General features: G+C 43.0%; 1 protein-coding gene across 12 annotated transcripts in view; it reads left to right on the top strand.

Moving 5' to 3' along the window:
- PITPNM2 (phosphatidylinositol transfer protein membrane associated 2) overlaps window positions 1-24,484 on the top strand; it is a 525,412-nt gene that overhangs the window by 9,381 nt on the left and 491,547 nt on the right. For all 12 annotated transcript variants that reach the window (XM_073586075.1, XM_073586064.1, XM_073586063.1 and 9 more), the window contains exon 2: window positions 13,712-13,856. The gene's annotated coding sequence lies outside the window, so the exon portion shown is untranslated. The remainder of the gene's footprint in view (window positions 1-13,711; window positions 13,857-24,484) is intronic.

Genomic DNA, 24,484 nt, shown 5'->3' with positions numbered 1-24,484 from the left:
ACGTCACAAAATCGGTGACGTTATAGCGATATCGCTATGTGTAAAACCCCCTTTAGAATTGTACTGTTCATTGCCTGGAAAGAGTTTTCCCAAAAACTTTTGTTTTCGATAAATGCAGATCCTGTAAATAAGTTTGTATCTTGTTATGTATCTCAAAATGTGCAATTAGCCAGAACGTATAAATTTACCGCATATCTTAAAATGGTTTTAAAAAAATGAATTGTCTCACAAGTAATTTCAGCTAGAATGATTCTTTGGAGGCGCCATTTATTTTGTCTTACTAGGAAACTATTGAAAACAACTCATTTCCCATGTAAAGGGTTTGAGACATTTTCAAGTGTCACCGATGACGGTAGTTTCCACACTCTCTTGACTCATAAGTGTTCGTACTATTTCAGATCTAATCTATAGGCTCTAACAGAAAATATAGACTTCATTCATTAGTAATAAATATAACCTGGTGATAGACAAAATGCTTAGAAATGAATGGAAGTCAAGAAACTGGTTTGTTTTCTATTTTAGGTTTGGTTAGTCTTAACTAAAGCTGGTATATGGACAGTGATCTGGAATGGTGATCAGGGTATGAAGAAGACATTTGCTTTTATCTATTCCTCATGTTAGCATGTATTTGTACAGCATATGGGTGAGCGCACGTTTATAAAAGGCTTGTTTCTTGTGATCATATCATTAATAATTGTGTACATGTGTATTTGTTCCCATTGATTAATTACTGATAAATTAGCCAAGCAGTTTACGTTTGCTCATATTCATTTAAGAATACTCATGCCCTTGGGAATTAAATGTATAATTAATTCTTGCATGAGTGAAAGGGAGCAGTGATTCTTCACTTGCTATTTAAAACATTTCCATGTAACCCAACCCCGGCCTAGCCGGACTCCATTTACAACACTGAGGTTTTTTCAGTACCAGTACTAAGAGCCAGGGTGTACATATAGTGGATCAGAAACAAATCTTCATACCTGAACACGTTAGATCAAAATATTGAAACATCATTGTAACAGTCTAGTTCAAATAATTAGTGGGTATTTACTGTATATTGATGTGTAGGGAATTAAGAGCCATGAGCCTGACTGAATTAGAACTGTGCCATTTTTCCAGCACTAGGTTGCCTAAAAGCACCGCAAGACCAGGATGAAATAAGTGGAGACATTTACAGGGGTTGTCCAGCAACACCAGTGCTGTATACCTGTAATAGCTTATCAATCTCATGCTGATCTTGTGCCAATATTCTTAAGTTCTTTTGTAAACCATTGATGAAAAAAAGAAAAATTGTGGCTATTCAATATTAAGGTGTTTTTTTTTGCTGCGGTTGGTATATATAAGAAGTTCAGATGATTTTTCATTAGAGGGAATCTTTCACTTCATTTTTCCTATATAAGATGCGGCCACCGCCATCAGGGGCTTCTCTACAGCATTTGCAATGCTGTAGATAATCCCCCGATGTAACCTGATAGATAAGAAAAGTAAGTTATATTATACTCACCCGGAGGTCCGAACCGATGGTTGTCGCGGTCCGGTCCAGCGCCTCCCATTTTCTAGCGATGACGTCCACCTCCTTACTTCTGCTGTGGCTCCTGCACAGGCGTACTTTATTTTCCCTGTTGAGGGCAGAGTAAAGTACTGCAGTGCGCTGGCATCGGGAAAGGTCAGAGAGGTCCGGCGCCTGCACGCTGCAGTACTTTACTCTGCCCTCAACAGGGAAAATAAAGTGCGCCTGTGCAGGAGCCGGACGTCATCGCTAGAAGATAGGAGGCGTCGGACTGGACCCTGACACCCATCGGACCGGACCCCCGGGTGAATATAATTTTCTTATCTTTCAGGTTATATCAGGGGCTTATCTATAGCATTACAGAATGCTGTAGATAAGCCCCTGATGGCAGTGGACGCATCTCATAAGGCAAAAATGAGGTGACAGATTCCCTTTAAGTATGGAAGTGAAACAATGTGTAATACGTCTCATTATAAAGAAAGTTTGTCATAGAGTTAAGGTACTGTCACACTTAGCGATGCACCAGCGATCCCGACCAGCGATATGACGCTGTCAGGATCACTGGTACATCGCTAAGTGGTCGCTAGTGAGCTGCCACACAGGCAGATCTCACCAGCGACATAGCAGGGGTCGCTACTTACCTGTCACACTAGGCGATCCTGCGTCCTCCCGCCCAGCTCCACGCTTGTCGCTCGTCTCTCCACAGGAAGCTGACGACGAGAAACGGTCCAGCCTGTTCTCGCGCGATTAGCGATAACCAGCGGGGGAGCGGGTCGTAGGTAAGTATCACACACAGCGATATCGCTATAACGTCACAAGTTATAGCGATATTGCTAGAGATATCGCTTAGTGTGACAGGCCCTTTAGAAAAGGAACCAAGAAGAGCTACAAAACTGATAAAGAGAAACCATGGAGACTTGGTTATGAGGATAGATCAAAATGATATATATTTAGTCGTGAGAAGAGACTTCTAAGGGGGAACAGGATTAAAGAAGCACTCCCATCAAAGGTTTTATCTTCTTAGGGTATGTTCACACGTATGCGTTTTTGTGCATTTTTTTCCCCCCAGATTTTTTTTATGCTAATTTTAGCTGCATTTTGTAGTACCAGAAATCTCATGCCCACAGCTTGTTTTTTTTGTCCTCAGCATTTTTTGCAAAAGCTTAGGTTTTGAAGAATAGAGCATGTCACTTCCTTCAGAGTTTTTTCAGCATTTTTCACCCATTGAAGTTAATGGGTGGTGAAAAAAATGCTGAAAAAACGTAGGTATCAGGTTTTGCTGTTTTTTTTTTGTGCAAAAACCTGATGAAGTAGAATCTTTTTTTTTTTTTGAGGGGGTGTACTTACAATTGCTCATTTTGCCTTTACACCCAGGTAATTCTTTTCTTTTCTCCACTCTATGTACAAATATGAATTCTCTCTTCCCTGCAAAAATCATTCCTCTTCAACTCCTGGCCCAGGTGCTCCCTCCCCCTGCCAGTGACTTTTGCAGTGACTCATGAGTCATGCAGGGAAAATTGACCTCCTGTTTCTGCATAGAGCTTATAAGGATTCAGTCAGTTTTTAATCGTGATGTTATAGACATAACGGAAAAGAGAAGAATTAGCTGGGTAGAAAGGCAAAATGGCAATTGTAAGTACACAGAGCTATATACCATATATTCTCGTGTATAAGACGAGATTTTCAGCACTTTTTTTGTGCTGAAAACACCCCCTCATCTTATACACGAGTCATACGCCAGAAAGCCAGGGGGGGATGGGGAGCAGTTGCAGCCGCCGATGAGATCATACTCACCCTTTTCCGCGCCATCGCTGGTCTCCATCCCTGTATCTCCGTCCTGGGGCCTGCAGCTTCTTCCTCTGTTGAGCGGTCACGTGGTACCGCTCATTAAAGTAATGAATATGCACATGACTCTACTCCCATAGGCATGGAGCGCATATTCATTACTTTAATGAGCGGTACCACGTGACCGCTCAACACAGGAAGAAGCTGCCCCGCCTGGAGAACAGAGAAGCAGGGAAGTGCAGAGACCTCGCCAGGAGGGTGAGTATGACGGGGGAGGGTGAGCCATGCGATATTCACCTGTCCCCGTTCCACCGCTGGGCTGTGTCTTCCGCGTCCTGTGGCTGTGACGTTCAGGTCCGAGGGTGCGATGACGTGTTTAGTGCACGCCCTCTGCCTGAACAGTTACAGCCAGAGAACCCGGAAGACACAGCGGCATGCCGGTGGAACGGGGACAGGTGAATATCGCAAGTGCCAGGAGCCTGAGCCAGCAGCGACACCGGCACCTGGCCCCCATAGCGCGCTGATGTTCCCGCCTCCTCAGGACACGGCACCTAGCCCCCACCGACAAGAGGTGAGTATGTCTTTTTTTTAATCGCAGCAGTTATGGAGCATCTTATGGGGCCATCAACTTTTATGGATCATTATATGGGGCATCTTATGGGGGCATCAACCTTTATGGAGCATTATATGGGGCATATTATTCTATGGAGCATCTTATGTGGCCATCAAATTTTATGCAGCATTATATGGGGCATATTATTCTATGGAGCCATTATTAACCTTTGTGCCGCATTATATGGGGCATATTTTTGTATGGAGCATCTTATGGTGCCCATCATGAACTTTATGGAGCATCTTATAGGGCCCATCATGAACTTTATGGAGCATTATATGGGGCGTATTTTGTATGAAGCATCTTATGGGACCATCATGAACTGTATGGAGCATTATATGAGGCTCCTGATTCAATATGGATATTCAAAAACATTTAACCTGCTGATGTCTCAATTAATTTTACTTTTATTGGTATCTATTTTTAATTTTGAAATTTACCAGTAGCTGCTGCAATGCCCACCCTAGGCTTATAGGCGAGTCAATAAGTTTTCCCAGTTTTTTGTGGCAAAATTAGGGGCCTCGGCTTATACTCGGGTCGGCTTATACTCGAGTATATACAGTAATACGGTCACTGCAGTATATTAAGATGATAAAGAAGCACTCATCAAATTTTTAAGTTGTACAAGTACATAAATGGCCCATATGAATAATCTGGTCAAAAGCTGTTTCATGTAAAAAGCCGTTCAAAAGACAAGGGATGCCTCCCTCTGTTACGAGAAAATGAAGTTCAATCTCCAGAGGAGACTTTTTTTCTACCATAGTCTTTTTTTTACCATAATAACTATTAGGGTATGTGCACATGTGTGGAATTCCCGCAGATTTTATGCGTTTTTGCCGCGAAAACGCATAAAATAAGCAACCCATTGAATTCAGTGGCGTTCTGCACATGCGGAAAAATACGCAGCATGCTCATTCGTTTTGTGGAATCGCGGGAATTCCGCACACATAGGAATGCATTGTTCCGCTTACTTTCCGCATGTGGCTATGTCCACAACGCGCAAAGTAAGCGGAAAATGTGCGGATGGTACCCACGGTGTGGAGGAGAGGAGACTCTCCTCCAGGCCCTGGGTACTACCATATCCCTGTAAAAATAGAATTAAAATAAAAAAATCGTGATATTCCCACTTTCCGGCGTCCCCGGCAGCACTCCCAGGCCTCAGCGATGCTCCCGCCAAGTCCCGTTCCCAGCAATGCCTTGCGACAATGACCTGTGGTGACGTAGCGGTCTTGTGTGATGCTACGTCATCTGGGGTCATTGTCACAAGGCATTGCTGGGAACGTGAATGCCGGGAGCATGGTTGAGGCCTGGGAACGCTGCCGGGGATGCCGGAAGGTGAGAATATCACGATTTTTTTTATCTTTTTTTTATTATTTTTAACATTATATCTTTTTACTATTGAGGCCGCATAGGCAGCCTCAATAGTAAAAAGTTGGTCACGCTTGTCAAACACTATGATTGACGAGTGTGACCAACCTGTCAATCAGTTTTCCAAGCAATGCTACAGATCGCTTGGAAAACGCTAGTATTCTGCAAGCTAATTTCGCTTGCAAAGCGCTAAACTTTCGCGGGAATTGCACATGCGGATTTCTCGCGTATTTCCCGCTGCAGGGAGTAGCGGAATTGCCGTGGAAATTTCTGCGGCAATTCCGCATGTCTGCACATAGCCTTAATCTATCAACTAGTTTACCTTAAGAGTTGATCACAGCGGGAACCATTGATCATTTTGAAGATTGAGATGCTTTCTTAGAAGAAAATGACAAATTATGTCAATGTGTAAAGTTCATTTCTGAATGTTTTGGCCAGTGAAGCTAAAATTGGGATCAAGAGGTAAGGATGAGATCTTCTAGGGCTGACTTGATCATGCATTGTGGTTGTGCATGTACTTGTAACGTTTTTCTTCATCTTTTCCCATCTGGGTGAACTCGATGGACATTTGTTTTTTTTCAACCATGTTAACTATGTAAAATATTGACATGCCTGCTTATTCCTGTACTTTAGATCACTGGCCTAGCTTTGGGCTTCATTTCATAGTATTGGGTGCTGTGGTTTTTTGCTTTATATAGGCATTTGGATATTGTTTTAAACTTTTAAAAACTTATCAGAAAACATTTGGGTTAAATATTTTAGTATATTTGTGTCTGCTAACCTGCCAAAAGCAAATAAGCTGTGTGAAGAAATATTGCAAAGCAGAAGAACACTCTACATATTAAAAAGAGCAGACGCTAGGCGTATGCAATGTTGAGCGTCACTGAAAGACAGAAAAAAGGCTGACGTGAATAACAGCAGAGGGGAGGATGCACTTTTTTATAGTGGAGCAGTACAATTGCGCAGCCACAATAATTTATATGAATGAAAGTAATGTAGGGATGAAGGGTGGATGTATGTGTGAATGTGGCATTAATATGACAAGCTGCTGTCTTAGGGTACGTGCACACGCTGCGGAATGCTCTGCGGATTTGGCCGCGCGGATTTTGTAAAACCCGCAGGTAAATCTGCAGGTCAAAAGACCTGCGGATTAGCCTGCGGTTTTGCCCTGCAGTTTATCATCTCTACAATGGAGGAGATGGTAAGCCGCAGCGGAATCCGCAGAAAGAATTGACATGTCAATTCTTTCTGCGGTTTAGAAACCGCAGCAAATCCGCGCTGAAAAATCCGCACCGTCTGCACAGCGGTTTTTGATATCCATAGGATATTATGGTACTGTACATCGCAGCAGAAACTGCTGCGGATCCGCAGCAGAATCCGCAGCGTGTGCACACACCCTTAGAAGATTCTATTTTAGAACCCACATACTGTGACAGAATAAGGGCCTTTTCTCGTTACCCTTTGTATTTTTAGTGTGTATGGCAGGAGAGTTCCCAACATAAAAGCTAAACATTTCCGTAGTTCTCCATTCATCACACTGAGGCCAAAGAGGTTGAACTTGATGGGCATTTGTTTTTTTTTTTCAATTGTATTAACTATGTACAATTTTGACAAGCTCACTTAGTCCATTACTTTAGATTTATGAATTCCAGTAGAATAAAAAAATGTAGTAGCATACTGGTGCTATATGCATTGCATTCAGTCATAGGCAATCTTTAAACATTTCATGAGCTTTTCATGACCTATCATTAAAGATGTCATTATAGCCTATGTATGATGGTTGCTTATGACAGTTGCCTAATCGTGGCATCTGCCACCCAAGGGTTATGAGTGGCAACTGTTCAACATATACAGTACATCTTCGAAAACACATGTCATGTCTGTTGAGTAGAACATGTAAAAACAAACAAAACTCTCACATCATTTTTCACCCAAAAGTACACATAGATCTAATTAAAGTGCATAGCTTTTAAAGCATAATCCACAAGCGACCTGGTTCCGGAGGATGGATATAGCTTGACGCCCATGCAAACAGCAATATTTTGTGGCTCTCCCCTTCTTCAGGCACAAAAAATGTAACTATGCAGAAAGTATACTGCCTTCGTGCTTGTTTTCTACTGTTGTTAGAAGCAATGATGTCACAGTATTTCAACTTATTATAGTCTTATTGTCTCTCCCACCTGCATTAGATCTATTTGCTTCACTGGTTTAGAATCAGCTTTCTGCGCTTTAAACAGAATTTAGTTTATCTACAGAACAAAATGTAGCAGGGAAAATTAAAGTCACTTAGTCATATAGCATACGCATAAAATGATTTCTGAGGAAAATGTCACGCGCCATCACATAATGACACTTGCTTGTGACGATTGATGCCGATATATCTGAAAATGTCGGACTTTTTTCCGCATATCTTTCACAATGACTAATTTTAATTTTTTATTGCAAGTATCCGCATACAGCTACATATTAAGGTCAAACGGTTTACCAACCAGTATGTTTGAGATACACTATCACTATCACAGCTGACAAGGAAGGAGATAAATGGGCACTGTTGTTCACATAAATCAATAGTACAAGTGAATATCAGAAACATTGTTGTATATGTTGTAAGAGAAATCTACTTCTTTCTCTTCTTCTAGGCCTGGATCACACTTCCGTTTTTTCATAGCTGTCTAAATCCGTTGGTTTCCGTTAAAAAACGGATCCGCCATTTTTTTGCAGGATCCGTTTTTTGTGTCCCATAGACTTTCATTAGCGGTTACCGCGGATCCGTCAAAAAACTGATCCGTTTTTTTTAAAAAACGGATCCGCTTGCATCCGTTTCCGTCAAAAAACGGAAACTGATCCTTTTGGCGGACACAAAAAACTGATGTGTTGGTTCTCCTCCCCCCCAGGTTCCTGAGCTTAATAGTCACTCTAGAAACTGCTAAAATTCATCTTTGTCAAAGCAAGATATCCTGCCAGATCACTAAGGGATCAGATAACTTCTCCTATTGAGGAGTGAGAGAGAGAGGCCGATCCTGCTGCAGCTTCTAGTAAGAGTTTTATCTCACTTCAGTGCTGGAATCACAGCAGTGCTGGAATCACAGCAGTGCTGCTCAGTAACACAGTGTAAATAGTCCTCCATGCAGCTTCTATGTCTTGCAAGAGAAGACCAGGAATCTCTTTGTGCAATTTGTCCTGAGTTGGCTGATACCCCATATAGGACTACAGGCTGAGCTGCAGGTGGAGACAGTCAACATGCTGGTACTGGTCAGCACAGTCTGGTGCTAACTAAAAGGATAGGACTACAGGCTGAGCTGCAGGTGGAGACAGTCAACATGTTGGTACTGGTCACAGCACAGTCTGTGCTGACTAAAAGGATATGACTGCGGGCTGAGCTGCAGGTGGAGACAGTCAACAATGTGAAATTGTATTTAAAGGCTTCCCCTGACTGGTGTCCAGTGGTTGGGACCCGGTCCTTGTCTGCCCTTATTCACACAGACGTCAACTTTGACACATGAAAAGGTTATTAATACTAGACAGTGTAGGACCGCCCCGACCACAGAGTCACCTTGTCAATGGTGGGACGGCTTTTATGCTATGTTTGATCAAATACAGTATTACTAAGAACTCTGTATGATTTTAATGCACTTTTGCTTTTTACTTATTTAATTATAGCAGGGTTTTTTCATTTTGTCTTTTGTAGGTTTTGTATGCTTTTTGGCCATGTGAACATGCATTTATATGCTGCATGTGTACCAACTCAAACCAAGCTCAATTTTTGTGTTTGATACCCCATATAGGACTACAGGCTGAGTTGCAGGTGGAGACAGTCAACATGTTGGTACTGGTCACAGCACAGTCTGTGCTGACTTAAAGGATAGGACTGCGGGCTGAGCTGCAGGTGGAGACAGTCAACAATGTGCCTACTAATTATGGACGCTGGCGATTTGTCCCCCTGGACCCTGGTTCCCTCACGAACAGCCGGGCCCCTGGCTCCCCAACAAACAGCCGGGCCCCTGGCTCCCCCACGAACTGCTGGGCCCCTGGCTCCCCCACGAACAGCCAGGCCCCTGGCTCCCCCATGATCAGACGACAACGGGGCCCTCAGACTCCCCATGATCAGCCGGGCCCCGACAGACAGAGACATAAAAAGAATACTCACCTTACTTGCTCGCTCGCCGGGCGCCGCCTCGCCGTCCACCGCACTGTCAGACCAACGTCTTCTGCTCTGCTAAACAGTCCCACGCCGACGCCACGTGCACACCACTCTTCTTCTTGCTCAGGAATGAGGAAGTGAAGAGCAGCGTGTGACGTCACGTGAGCCGGGGGCGGTGCTGGACCATGGTGCACTGGGGGGGAGGGAGAGGAGGAGGAGCCAGGCGCTGTGCTGATATCTTTCCCTTCCTTGCCATGTCACAGTGAAACATGGGGAGAAAAAGCCAGGGCAGGGTGAGGGGGGGGGCCCGGGCCGCTGAGCAAATTGTAGGGGGGCCCGGCCGGGACCCGAGCGGCAAGCGCGGACCGGGCTGCCAAAGCCCAGCATGCTCGGGCGCCGCCGGGACTGGGCGGGCCCTCCTAATCACCGGGGCCCCATACAGCTGTAATGGCTGTCATGCCCTGATGGTGGCCCTGCACACAGCAGCTTATTGTGAAACGTTAACTGTAATGACAAGTATGCTTTAAGTTATAAAGCTGTTTCACAGTTTGAACTGTAGCTCCTATTTTCCCCTCTCCCATGACAGCACCCGAGTGGGATCCGCCCTTATCACTGGATATGAAGTCAAGAGAGCAAAGTAAAAAGGCAACTCCCACTTTCTCCTTCAATGTGGATTTCTGTCCTTTGGATGTAGGAGCTTTGAGCACACAGCTGGAACAGCTGTGAATCATAGAACACCATAGCTGTTCGATAGCATCCTCTAGTAAGAATGGTAGTGAGTACAGGGGCCCATTTGGGCACTGAAATGCTAACATCAGTTTGAGAGAATCTACATTTAATACTTCATTACCTACCTATGTTGGTGTCTGTCCTGGGGCCTTGTATTTCTCGCATTTTTTGCAGCCTGGCCTTTTTCATGTTGCCTGCAGCCTGGCGTTTAACCTTGCATTCCTATTGTAGGTTCTCTGGTTGAGTTTATTAAATCGCCTGTAATGTGAACAGATCCTCTGCTCAAATCTTAGTATTGTCCGACATCATGTCTTATGTGTTGGGCCGGCTGCCTCATAGAGATCATCATGTCTTCTGTATTGAGCCAGCTGCCTCATGGCGTGCATCATATCTTGTATGTTGAGTTGGCTGCCTCATGTCTGGTCTCATGTCTTGCATGTTGGGCCAACTGCCTCATGGCTGGCCTAATGTCTTGCGTGTTGGGCCGGCTGCCTCATGGCTGGCCTCATGTCTTGCGTGTTGGGCCGACTGCCTCATGGCTGGCCTCACATCTTGCGTGTTGGGCCGGCTGCCTCATGGCTGGCCTAATGTCTTGTGTGTTGGGCCGGCTGCCTCATGGCTGGCCTCACATCTTGCGTGTTGAGCCACCCGCCTAACGTCTGACGTGTTGGGCCGTTCGCCTCAGGTGTAGCTTCATGTCTCCTGTTTGCCATGCCATGTCTGGCGTTTTGCCTGCCACTTTAAGTCTGGCCTTATGTCTCATGTTTGTCAAGCCACTTCATGTCTCTTGTATGTCCTGCATGAAGGTTTTCTGGCTGCTTCGTAGCTGTTGTATAGCATGCCACCTCAGGTCTAGGGTTTTCTTTGGCTGCCTCTGACTCACTGCGTGACTTGATAAGGAGTATGACTTTCAGTGGTATGTACAACTTTGGAGGTTGTGGCTTTTGCTTGGTTATCCACCCGACTTGGGGCTGATAGGTCTGTTTTCACTACTGTCAAAGCTTCACTAACTTTTACTAGCAATATTTCATTGTAAGAAAAGAAAACAGGATGGCACTCACCGTTCTCTTGTAGCAATTTACTTTATTTCATAAAACGAGGCATAGGCATCGGCACAGGAGCAATGTGTAAAAGATGGACAACAGCCGTTTCGCGCACAACGCGCTTCAACAGGAGGACCTGTTGAAGCGCATTGTGCGCAAAACGGCTGTTGTCCGTCTTTTATACATTGCTCCTGTGCCGATGCCTATGCCTCGTTTTATGAAATAAAGTAAATTGCTACAAGACAACGGTGAGTGCCATCCTGTTTTCTTTTCTTACAATGAAATTTCATGTTTTTTCTACATGGGATTGAGCACCCGTTCTATAGGGAAAAAGGTGTGTTACTGACCACGGATGTGAAGTCACAGGTGCTATCGTCGAGGGTAATCTTTTCTCACATAACGGTGCTGGATATTTTTCTTCTTTTATGAATATTTTACTAGCAATACTGCTGATAATGGTAAGGATGGCTTCCAAATGATATGGTTGGTCTGTAGTGATTCTATTAAACAAGGAGGGGTCTTAATAAAATATAGTTCTGAGGGTAGGTGGTGGGTGCAACAGATTTTCAGTCAATCCCCCATGTGTGGATTTCATGTTGAACTGGTCTGCATTTAAAGGGAACCCATCAGCAGGATTTTGTTATGTAATCTGAAGACAGCATGAGGTAGGGTTTAAAACACAGATTTCAGTAATGCCTGGAGCTGTGAGGTTTTGTTTGCTTACAATGATTGTTTAAGCACTAGTATCTTATCATTGTCATGACTAGCTGGTCACAGTGAGCCTTGGTTCAACATGCCCCCTCCTGTTTATAGGTACCTCACTGTCTATGAACATTGTATATACAGAACCTGGTGTGGACGAGGTTAACTTTTCATCTCTGCTTCATTTCTAAATCTAAAAACTCTCAGAAAAGCTGCACCTAGTAATCTATATGATACATCATTGAATTCAGCTTCTCTTTGCCTACATCAGGCTGGTCTCAGATGAGATAGCAAAAACCTTCTGACAGATTCCCTTTAACATCTGTGTCCCAGTATTGTCCTCTTGGTAGGTGTAAATGGTTGCACTAATCAGAAGGAAACCATTGTAAGTCCAGTGTGGGAGTCTCCAAATGGACCGGTCGACTTTTAGCTTATCAAAATATCTACGTCCCAGTTATCCGTTTAGTTGGAGTTGGTCATGGTTGTGATAAGCCAAATTAAATTATTGTAAGTCCAGTTAATCTTCTGGGTTTGGAATCATGATTTGGACTGGTTGCCATTTAAGTTGGTTAATCATTTAGGTTCCAGGATATCCTTCTAGTGGGATTTGTAGCTTAGGCATGGATAAGCTCAACAGAACCAGTGTAAGCCCAGTTGATCCTCCCAGTTTGGTGTCATAAGATGGACTGCTAAGCATTTAAGCTGATACACATCTAAATTTCAGCTTACCCGCCTAGAGGAGGTGTGAGTTGATCTCACCATTATAGAGTTGAAAAACCATCAATTGCCCCAATCTACCCTCCTGTTATTGATTGGTGAGATGAACTTGCCAAGTTGGGTGGCACTTTACTGATCTTCCCTTCTAATGGAGGTGCAAGTTGGACTCTCCGGCATGGGGGCTGATAAACCATCAATTCCCCAATCTACTCTCCAAGTATGGAATAGTAAGATGAAATAGATTGTGCCAAGTTGGGCAGCATTAAAGCGGTCTGCTAGACTCGACAGTATGGGGCTGATAAACCATCAATATCCCAGTCTGGCCTCTTACTTGGAGTTGCACGACAGATATGGTTGGTTCTACCAGATCTGGTAAAAATGTTCCAAGACCAGTGTATCCTCCTGCTTGAAGTCAGAAAATTGACTCATTGGAAATTAAGTCGGAGCCATTATACACAACAAGTATTTCGGGATTGAAGTCCTAAAACTGATAGACTGAACTAAATGGTGAGTTGGTTACATACCTAGTCAATGCGCTTTTGGGGTAATAAAACTGCAAGTCTGCAATAAAGCTATAAGGAGAGGAATCGATGAATTAGGTAAAATGTACCCTTTACCTGTCAGACTCCTTGTGGTGAAGGAGGAACATCTTCGCTAGTGAAGATGAATGCCTTCGCACTGAGGTAAGACTGTTCTGATTATTACTCAAGAACAGGATGATATGTCCATAAGGTACATAGTGGAGGGGAAGGAGTTCTAATACATTGGTTTAAGACCATATGAGCTTTGACCAACACCATATGAGGTCTATATGTCTTTCTGACTGAGTCGCTTCATCATGGGTGAATAAACAAAAAAAGTGGTGTATCAGAGGTGGTGGTTATCACTTGGTTTTCTTTTTGCTCAAAAATAAATCTATTTTGCATATAACTGTTTTCAATTAACAATCTTCATTGTTGGATTGTATTATTAGCATCCATTTAAGTTGCGGAATTGATGCCATTATAGAGAATAGGATAAATTCTGTAATCCCTAAATGAATGCATGTTTGTGGCTACTCTTTATGTTGAATAGCTCAGACCTCTTTTTTTTTCCTGTTCTAGGCAAAGGATGCGCTAACCAGAAATTCTCCAAGATGAAATACTCAAACTACAGTTCGTCTAAACAAATTTCTTAGGCCAGGTTCATATTGCGTTAACCCAGCCCGTTCAACGCATAGCGTTGGATGTCAGGAAAATCAAATTACTGGTAAGCAATTTTCATTTTTTTTGGTCATGATCTAAAATGAGAATTTAAGGAATTTTGGAATAGACTTTAATTTTTTAAAGTGTTTTTTTTTCTTTGTGCAAATGAGATGACCAGCAGTACCCAGCAGCCGCCACTACACGGTATAGAGAGTTTGTGGTATTCTCCTTCATACTTTTGTTTTACATCCATCCGCTGCTGGAGCTGGTAACAGCTGATTAGCTGTGGTGCCAGTTGTCGAATTCCCAACAATCAGATAATGAAAACCTATTCCATAGAGAACGCATTCATATAATTTTGCAATATTGTTTTCTGATGAAAAGCAGAGGCTTCGTTATCAGTTGAGTTATGCGTCTTATACCTTGTTTGATATAATAATATAATAATCCATCGGTGAAACTGCAGTGTTATGAATGTATATTTAGTTTAAAATGTTACTGGTTAAAAGACATTTCTTTGCCCATTTATCTTTCCTGATCTATTGTATGGGTTTCCTAACAAACTGTGGATAATGTCCCATCGACAAGGTTTTTAAAATTATTTTTCATAGTATTTGTTCAGCCAAGACTATTCTGGCAAACATTTGTCACAGCACAATTAGCAAATATATCTGGGCAATTTGGCTAGTATCTGCTTCGGCTGGCTGCTATTGCAATATATGTTGGGAAACAGGTCTCATCGGTCAGGCTAAGCGAAGGGAACCATACGAAATTGTTGCAATAAGACATATTATTATTATGCATTTATATAGCGCCATTTATTCCATGGCGCTTTACATGTGAAAAAGGGGAATATATAGACAAGTACAATAAACATGTTTAAGACAAGGGACACACAAGTACAGATGGAGAGAGGACCCTGCCCGCGAGGGCTCACAGTCTACAGGGATGGGTGAGGATATACTAGAAGAGGGTATAGCAGGTCGTGCGGTGGTAGGCTGTAGGCTTCTCGTAACAGGTGGGTCTTCAGGTTCTTCTTGAAAGTTTCCGTTGTTGGTGAGAGTCTGATGTGTTGCTGCAGAGAGTTCCAGAGTATGGGGAAAGCACGGGAGAAGTCTTGTATGTGGTTGTGGGAAGAAGAGATAAGGGGGGAGTAGAGAAGGAGATCTTGAGAGGATCGAAGGTTGCGTGCGAGTAGGTACTGGGAGACCATGTCACAGATGTATGGAGGAGACAGGTTGTGGATGGCTTTGTATGTCATGGTTAGGGTTTTGAACTGGAGCCTCTGGGCAATAGGAAGCCAGTGGAGGGCCTGGCATAGGGGGGAGGCTGGGGAATAGCAGGAAGACAGGTGGATTAGTCGGGCAGCAGAGTGTAGGATGGACTGGAGTGGTGCCAGAGTGCTTAAGGGGAGGCCAGAGAGAGAAAGTTTGCCTCTAGTTAGTCTCCACTGCAGTGTTGCGCTATTCCTAGAGAAATGAATAAATTGAGCAGAAGGTTTGGTTTATGGAGAGTCAGAAAGTGAGAACCACAGTGAAGTCTGAATCTACAAAAACTCCCTTTACCATCTAACAAACCCCTCTTTCTCTCCATATTTCCACCTCTATATTCTACTTTTCATTCTGTTCCTTAATTCAGTACAGGGGGCTTCCAAAGTCTCCAAGGATTGGGAGCCATCTCACATAACTGCTTCTTTCCTACTAAAAATACTTTCCAAAGTTCCCCCTTTAGAATTGTCTCTGCTCATGACGGATCCCTTAGGAGTCTAGATTCCATGGTCTTTGAGATGATGTCATTTGATTGACTACAATACGATGACAAAACAGGTTGTGTGTTTTATAAATTTAATGCAATTAGTGAGCGTAGACTTTTAAGTTTTAAAGAGCAATTCCCCTGAACCCCATAGATTGCAGTTACAAATGCATTATTGATTTCTGATAATTCAATTACGTCTGTCTCCTGCTGGAACTCAATGTCCTGCTACCCTCCTCTGTATGGGGAGGAATGTAAAACAGTGCTCCTCCTGACCATCCAGCTCTATCAAAATTACAAGACCTACAGGACTTTGAGACAACCACGGACACTTACAGAGCGTAGCAGTGTGAAAGCAACAACATCGCAAACTAGATTTCTTTCTTCTACCGTAGCTGAATGACTCCTATATGTAGGTTTTTTCACATTTAATACATTTAAATACAAATGTCATCAAGAAGAAAATGATCTATTGCCCTTACAAATTTACCCTCTGTTTTGTTTTGTGTTCAGGTTAAGTAAAATTGAAAGCAATGTCTCACTAATTTGCATGGTTGATTAATTCCGCACTGCCATATAGACACAAATCCAGTTGTAGTTGAAAAGAAATCAGGTGGTTTATTCTACGCGTTTCGAAGTCTCAATGACTACTTCTTCAGGAAAATACCACGGAGAAATTTCCTGAAGAAGAAGTCATTGAGACTTCGAAACGCGTAGAATAAACCACCTGATTTCTTTTCAACTACAACTGGAATTGTGTCTATATGGTAGCGTGGAGTTAATCCACATATCTCCTTATTACGTTGTTGTTAAAAGTCGCGTGTCGACTTCGTGGATCTGCAGCAGCCGAGGCATACATGCTTTCAGTCTATACTACCAGGTGAGCAGATACATATAAAACAGCAAAAAGAGCAAAGGGGTTTACCCGTACAGGCCTCCAGACAAATGCACTATCAGGATGCAGTGGACCCATATAATTAGGCTGCGAGCGGTTGTTTTATCGGTATTCTTGCACCTGTGTTGTCATTTTAATTATATGGGTCCACTGCATCCTGATAGTGCATTTGTCTGGAGGCCTGTACGGGTAAACCTCTTTGCTCTTTTTGCTGTTTTATATTATTGGTGGACTTTCAAGTCCTCTTTTTGTGCTGTATCAGGTGAGCAGTTACCTAAAATCAATTGGAAGCTATCTAGAAGATAAGACCCTATTTGCGCTGTGATGAAGGAGTTAACTGCTCCTACCTCCCCCAGGGCTTGTAAGCATATTGAAGAAAGCAGGATTTAGTGCTCCAATGTTGAATATCAAGTCCTTTTAGTATGACAATGAGAGAAGGCCAAAACAGAACTTCAAAGCTTGAGTAGGAGCCATACCAGCATGGGGCAGGAAGGTGCCTGGGGGCTTCAATTAGAATATACCTGTCAGCTGGACACAGAAATACACATCTATTGCCTCTCCCAGCCTCTTCGACTCCATCCTAGGATCATGGATTATGAGCACACCTTTCGAGTTATAGACTCATAAAAAATATCCACATGACCCTGAGGAAATCGCGCATCTGGCAGTGCGACTCCTGAGTCGGTGAGGGTTCTGGGACCTGAGATATAGAGATTGGCCCTCCACAGCGACCCAATGGGGCCATGTTTGCTCTCCACACGACAGGCAAAACAAACCGCTTTCACTAGTACCTCTCGTGTCCTGATCCTATCTTGCTGTAGAAAGTTACCCCCTTTCTTAGATATTTGGAATAAGTTCTGCAGGGAGCTAAAGGGTGGAGATTATTAGCCCACCCTCTAACACACGGGGAGGAACCCAGCATGCTTAAGAACTAGCAGCACATGGCAGAGACACTCACTCTCTCACAGAAGAACCAGACAATGATGATCTAAGAAGGAATTGGTGACAGATCTGCCAAAGGGAGCAGCGGCCCGCGCTTTGGGGTCTGTCCGGCAACTAAGATTCTTGTACCTGTGGACTGCAGAGCTCCCGACATCCGCACGCAACCTACAACCTGGTAATAGTGCGCCCTTAAAGGGTTTGTCCGGGCTTTTCACATAATCTCAGTACATATCTGGGCTGCAGAATTATAACAATAAGTAATTTACTTTCTGTCACTAGTTTGCACGGTTTTCTAGATATTCTGAACAAAACGTCCAAGGGGGGGGGGGTGTTATGGCATTGAAATGAGAACTAGTTGTAACCTCCTACTCTACTCCAAACATGCCCTCTATAGCAACAACCCCACCCTCCATAGCTACAGGCCCTCCCCGTCCACATGAAGAAGCACTCATCACACAGTAACAAATCCTCCCCCTCTAGCAGCCTTACTGCAGAGAGCAGCTGCTCCTCCCCCAGACACACATCGTCCTGTATTCTGGGACAGGCTGCTCCCATCAGTATTTGTGTCATTAGAGACACAGTGCTCACACATACACTGCATCAAATCTGCTGCTGTGTGAAGACATCAGTGACACAGAGCTGTCTCATTCACACAGCAGAGGCTTTGTCACACAACAGATTACATCAGTGACTGCCATCCCCTGTGCAGATTAGAAGCTGTAGACCCCCATCACTGGCCATCACACAGTCTGTTCTCACTGTTGCCAGCAGCCTGGGACAGTGAGGGAAGGAATTACTGATAATGAGTTATGTATTGTAATCATGGAGTGGCCCAGAATACAGGACGATTTTCCCTCCTCAATGATTTGGTTTCACTTTCCATAGAACACTGTTCAGAGTGTGTCTGGGGGAGGAGCGGCTGCTAGAGGGGGAGGATTTGTTACTGTGTGATGATGGCTTCTTCATGTGGACGGGGAGGGCCTGTAGCTATGGAGGGTGGGGTTGTTGCTATAGAGGACATGTTTAGAGTAGAGTAGGAGGTTACGACTAGTTCTCATTTCAATGCCATAACACACCCCCCTTGGACGTTCTGTTCAGAATATCTAGAAAACCGTGCAAACTAGTGACAGAAAGTAAATTACTTATTGTCATAATTCTGCAGCCCAGATATGTACTGAGATTATGTGAAAAGCCCGGACAACCCCTTTTAAGGCAATTAAACCATAAAATTAATCTTGGGCTGATGGTTTTACTCTGATTACGAATCTTAGAATACCCAGCGGGTAACAGGACATCCTCCCCGGCGGCCATTTGCTCTAGGTGCAGTTCCCTTACTGACCTGAGACACAAAGAGGGCGCCGGAGAGCTGTCCCTGTGTAGTTACGTCACTTTGAGGTAGGAGGAACGGGTCCTGTCCTTCACATGCGCTTTTTCTGTTTCCCATATTTGCTAATTTGTATGGTGACATAGCAGACACAACACCATAAACTGGACAGACCCCATAATATTTTGACAATTATCCTTAAATCACCCCACCCCACCGAGATGTGTCCTACTTTGATCCACATTGCCGATGCAAGTAAATGGTCCCCTGAAAAGAAAGCGGATAGCACACAAATGTCATCCACATGTTGTCCATGTTTTATTATAAATGAGTAGAAGTTAAGACGTTGTTTTTCTTCATACGGGAAAAAACAATCCAGCAGGCATTGTAAAAACTGCAGGTAAATCAAAAATTATTTCAGCTCACTAAAAAAACAAAATGCAGATCTTTTTTCACATGCGAGAAAAACAGGTGATATATGAAACTAGCCACACTGTGAAAGGGAAATTATTATTTTTTTTACATTTTTTTTCTGCTGGGTAGGTTTCTTAGAGACATTTATCATGATTTCAATTACATTTTTAAAATTTGTTAGCAAACAATGCTCAAATTTATGAGTGTTTTTACACATTGTCAAAATGTGTCTGAATATTAATAAATCTGTCAGTGTGTTTTAAGGCAAAAGTGCACAATATACCGTAGCCTGTTTTAGTAGGACATATTGACATAAATGGGGTATGGGATAATAAATACGTAATGCTTCATCAAAGGCAATAAATCATTGCTTGTGCGCGAATTCAAATAAAATAGGCACAACATGTAATTAGAGATGAGCGAACTTGAACTGTGCTGAACTCCGAACACTGACTTCTGCTGGAAGTCCGTTTTTGTGTACGGCGATTCAGGAAAGAGAGACCTAGTCGTTCTAGAACTATTTTTAGTACCAAATTTCGAGTCCCCTTTGACTTCTATGGGGTTCAGGGACTGGTACTTGGACCAAACTTTGGACTAAAGTTCGAACGAACCCAAGCATCCACGGGTCTACTCATCCCTATTCATAATCCAAGCACCTTACTATTAAATGGAATCTGTCTACCAGTTATTGCTACCCCATCTGAGAGCAACATGACGTAGAGGCAAATACCCTGATTTCAGTGATGTCACTTAATTGGCTGTTTGGTGGTCTATTTTTTCGATGACTCATTCACTTGAATAGGTAGGCTTGGTCTAATAATGGCACCAAACTCAGACATATCTCTTAGCTTTAATTGGAGGGCATTATTCACATTTAGGAATTTTAGCTCTTTAATATGTAGCTACCTCTTTTAAAGGAACCAAACGTAATTGGACAGTTATATCAAAAGCTCTTTAATGTGCTATTCCCTTGTTAATCCATCAACTTTTAAGCTGGTAAAAGATCTGGAGCTAATTCCAGGAGTGACATTTGTACTTGGAAGCTGTTGCTGTGAACACACAAAATGGGGTCAAAGTAGCTCTCACTGGAAGAGAAACAGACCACCATTAGGTTGAAAAAAAAGAAATCCGTAATAGAGAAAGCAGAAATCTTACGAGTGGCCAAATCAAAAGTCTGGTATATTTTGCAAAAAAACAGCACACTGATGAGCCTGAGAACGCAAAAAGGCCTGGATGTCTACAAAAGACCGGTGTTGGATGATTCCATGGTGAAGAAAAACCCCTTTCTCAACATCCGCCCAAGTGAAGAACGCTCTTCAAGGAGTAGGTTTTTAGTATCTAAGACTACCATAAAGAGAGGACTTTATGAGAGCAGATACAGAGAATTCACCGCAAGGTGCAATCAATCAGCCATGAAAATAGAAAGGCCAGATTAGATTTTGCCAAAAAACTTCTAAAGAAGCCAGCCCAGTTCAGAAATGAAGATCAACCTGAATGATAGGAAGAAGAAAGTATGGAGAAGACTTGAAACGGCTCATGATCCAAAGCAGACCAAATGCTCTGTAAAGCATGGTGGAAGCAGTGTGATGGCATAGGCATGCATGGCTTCCAATTGCTCTAGGTCACTAGTGTTTATTAATGATGTGACTGAAGACAGAGGCAGCTGGATTAATTCTGAAGTTTACAGGACTACTTTCTGTACAGAATCAACCAAATACATCAAAGTTGATTGGACAGCACTGCACAATACAGATATACAATGACCCAAAACAAACTGCCAAAGCAAACCAAGAGTTTTTTTTAAAGGGAATCGGCCACCCCTTTTTTGAGATATCCTATAATGATATCATTCAATTGTGTGTCACATAAGGATTCTCTTAGTACTTTTGCTTCCCCCTAACCCCGCACCTTTCATGCATAAATACCTTTTTTATATCGGTTCAGATGTATGTAAACTGCCGCTGTCCGGTCCGATGGGCGGGGCTTATTCACTTGCTCCCCCCTCCCTGTCTTGCTCTACGCAAGAAGAAATGTGTAGAGAAAGACAGGGAGGGGGGGAGCAGGTGAATAAGCCCCGCCCATCGGACCGGACAGCGGCAGTTTACATACATCTGAACCGTTATAAAAAAGGTATTTATGCATGAAAGGTGCGGGGTCAGGGGGAAGCAAAAGCACTAAGAGAATCCTTATGTGACACACAATTGAATGATATCATTATATGAAATCTCAAAAAAGGGGTGACAGATTCCCTTTAAATACAAAGAAGTGGAATTTTCTGCAATGGCCAAGTCAATCACCAGATCTCAGGCCCATCAAACATGCATTTCACATGCTTAAGGCAAAATTTAAGGCAGAAAGACCCACAAACAATCAACAACTGAAGTCAGCTGCTGTAAGGGACTGGCAAAGCATCACAACGCAGTAAAACCAGCATTTGGTGACGTTAATGACTTCCAGACTTCAGGCAGTCATTGATTGCAAATGATTCTCTACAAAGTATTAAAACCGAAGATTTTATTTATGGTAAAGTTAATTTGTCCAATTACTTTTAAGCCTCAGAAATGAGGAGGCTTTGTATAAAAATGTTTGCAGTTCCTAACCATTTCACTGGATATTTTTGTTCAATCCCTATAATTAAACCTGAAAGTCGACATTTTAATTGTATCTAAGTTGTTTCACTTTTAAAAAAAAAAAAAAAATAGTGTAATGCAGAGTCCAAATCGCAAAGATTCTGTCATTGCCAAATACTTCTGGACCTAACTGTAGGTATAGCAAAGAGCCGAATTCTCCTTCTTATAATGACCTTTTATATATATTGTATAGTAGGAATTCTAAACATATACAATTTGGCTAGAAAGCCCTATGGCCCCTGTTATAGAGAGAATATTAAATATAGAATCACCTTGTGGTAACCTTTAAATCCTAACAAAGACCAGGTGCCACACTATGGTACATCTCAAAAATGCAAATTTTATTAAATATACACAATTTAAACACAGGTTAAAAGAAGGTGCCAGACCAATCCCAAGAAGACCCGTAATTTATGGAAGTACAACACTGAAATATTTTGCAAAAGGCATTCCTATATAGCACATTATGGGAAAAAGATGATATTGTGGGAAAAGAAAAAATATTAGTAATGGATTGTGTGTAGGGGGAGCATTAACCACTGTTAAATCGTAAACTGCCTTCAGGCATTTGTGATGAAAGCGCTAATAAAACATTAACCCAGCGGCACTCCCTCTCATACATCACTAATAGACGGGGAAGGCAGCCACTAGTGAAAGGGACCGCCCATATGCATGTCCGTAAAAACTGTAAACCCACTACCCCAGTGCACACTCCCTAAAAGTGCCCCTAGCTTCACAAAGTGACGCTAGGATACGTGGATGTTTGCCATAATAACATACCGGATCACATGACCTCCGCCACTCAATGGGAGGAGTAGTTTGCGGTCACATGGTCCCGTAGCGCCAGGTCCTAAAAGGACACCAGGATACTGAGGAACACCGCAGACCGCTATATACTCCTCAAGGCGATTCAAAATCTTGGCATGCGCACAGTCTCTTTGTGGCATATGAATTACTCACAATAAATAGCTCCCAATAAATAGAGGAGGTAAAAAAGTCAAGATGCATGACCCTAGCATTCATTGAAATATAGACGCTAGAACAACGCCATTGGCGGAGGTCATGTGATCCGGGCATGCGCCGTTATGTGTCTTGTGTGCACATGACCTTAATCACGCAGGCGCAGTAAGTAGACACAGCATCGCTAGATACATTATCTGTGTTAATGACATGAGAGTTCTACCACGTATGTGCAGGAATCAGACACAGGGTTTAGGATTTTTAATCAGGTATAACATCGCACCTTGGCCAATGACGAGTGTGGGCCTCTTATATTTAAGTGGCCCAGCCCCCTCTTCTGACACGCCTCCATGATGAAGCAGTGCAAAACGCGCGTCGGGGCATAGGAGACGCCTGGGAACCACCTATTTTGCGGTATGTTTTTATGGCAAGCATCCACGTATCCTAGCGTCACTTTGCAAAGCTAGGGGCACTTTTAGGGAGTGTGCACTGGGGTAGTGGGTTTACAGTTTTTACTGACATGCTTATGGGCGGTCCCTTTCACTAGTGGCTGCCTTCCCCGTCTACATTCCAGATTGATAGGATAATGTGTATCACACTGTATAGGATTATTAGTGATGTATGAGAGGGAGGCCGCTGGGGTAATGTTTTATTAACCCTTTAATCACATATGCCTGAAGACAGTTTACGATTTAACAGTGGTTAATGCTCCCCCTACACACAATCCATTATTAATATTTTTTCTTTTCCCACAATATCATCTTTTTCCCATAATGTGCTATATAGGAATGTCTTTTGCAAAATATTTCAGTGTTGTACTTCCATGAATTACGGGTCTTCTTGGGATTGGTCTGGCACCTTCTTTTAATCTGTGTTTAAATTGTGTATATTTAATAAAATTTGTATTTTTGAGATGCACCATAGTATGGCACCTGGTCTTTGTTAGGATTTAAAGATTACCACAAGGTGATTCTGTTGTTTCATGGTGCATCATCCTCCCATTGTAGGTCAGCACTAAAGTGGAAATTATTTGTGAGGATTAAGAATATTAAATATGTAGTTATTAGTGATTAGCAAACGTGCTTGGATAAGGTGTTATCCAGGCATGCTCGAATGCTAACCAAGTGTCTTCAGCGTGCTTGAGAAATATGTTTGAATCCCGCGGCTGCATGTCTCGCGGCTGTTTTCCTACTGCAATATATGCGGGAATTGCAGTTTTTATTGCTTTCCACATATTGCCCAGCACCAAAACAGAAGTGTCAAGCTCTGAACACAGTTCACGCTGAATAGGCTCCAGCGTCCACACGGTTCTCTACAGCTCTCACAAACAGACTGCATATTGCAGTGTCCATTTGGAGAGAGAACCAGCTCCTCTCTTTCAACTACAATTCACATTTTGGCTGATCACTCACCAGCAGCATACTTTACTCTGCTTCATCCAGCAGACTGACATTCCATCAGGAGACTACCACTCCATAAAGCTACTGCCTGCATGTTAGGGTACGTGCCCATGATCCGGAAATGGCAGTGCTTTGGATGCCTTTTTTTGATCGGAGGTGAATCCGCATGTGTTCACGGAACTATGCGGTTTCACCGCGTCCAATACATTCTATTGGTAAAATTTCTCTTGCGGAGACTTGCGTCTCTGCTAGAAAAATTGTCATACTGCTGTCTGGAAAGACGCACAGCATATCTGTCTCCGCAGGGAGCCGCGGTTGTCTCTGGATGCATAGTGGATGGATATGGGATTTCTTGAAAACCAATCCACTGGATGA

Source organism: Dendrobates tinctorius, unplaced genomic scaffold, assembly GCF_039654945.1.
Source record: "Dendrobates tinctorius isolate UK_male_01 unplaced genomic scaffold, ASM3965494v1 ptg000090l, whole genome shotgun sequence".
NCBI classification, from domain to species: domain Eukaryota; kingdom Metazoa; phylum Chordata; class Amphibia; order Anura; family Dendrobatidae; genus Dendrobates; species Dendrobates tinctorius.
The sequence above is the reverse complement of the archived record's forward strand: the minus strand, read 5'-3'. Positions and strand labels throughout refer to the sequence as shown.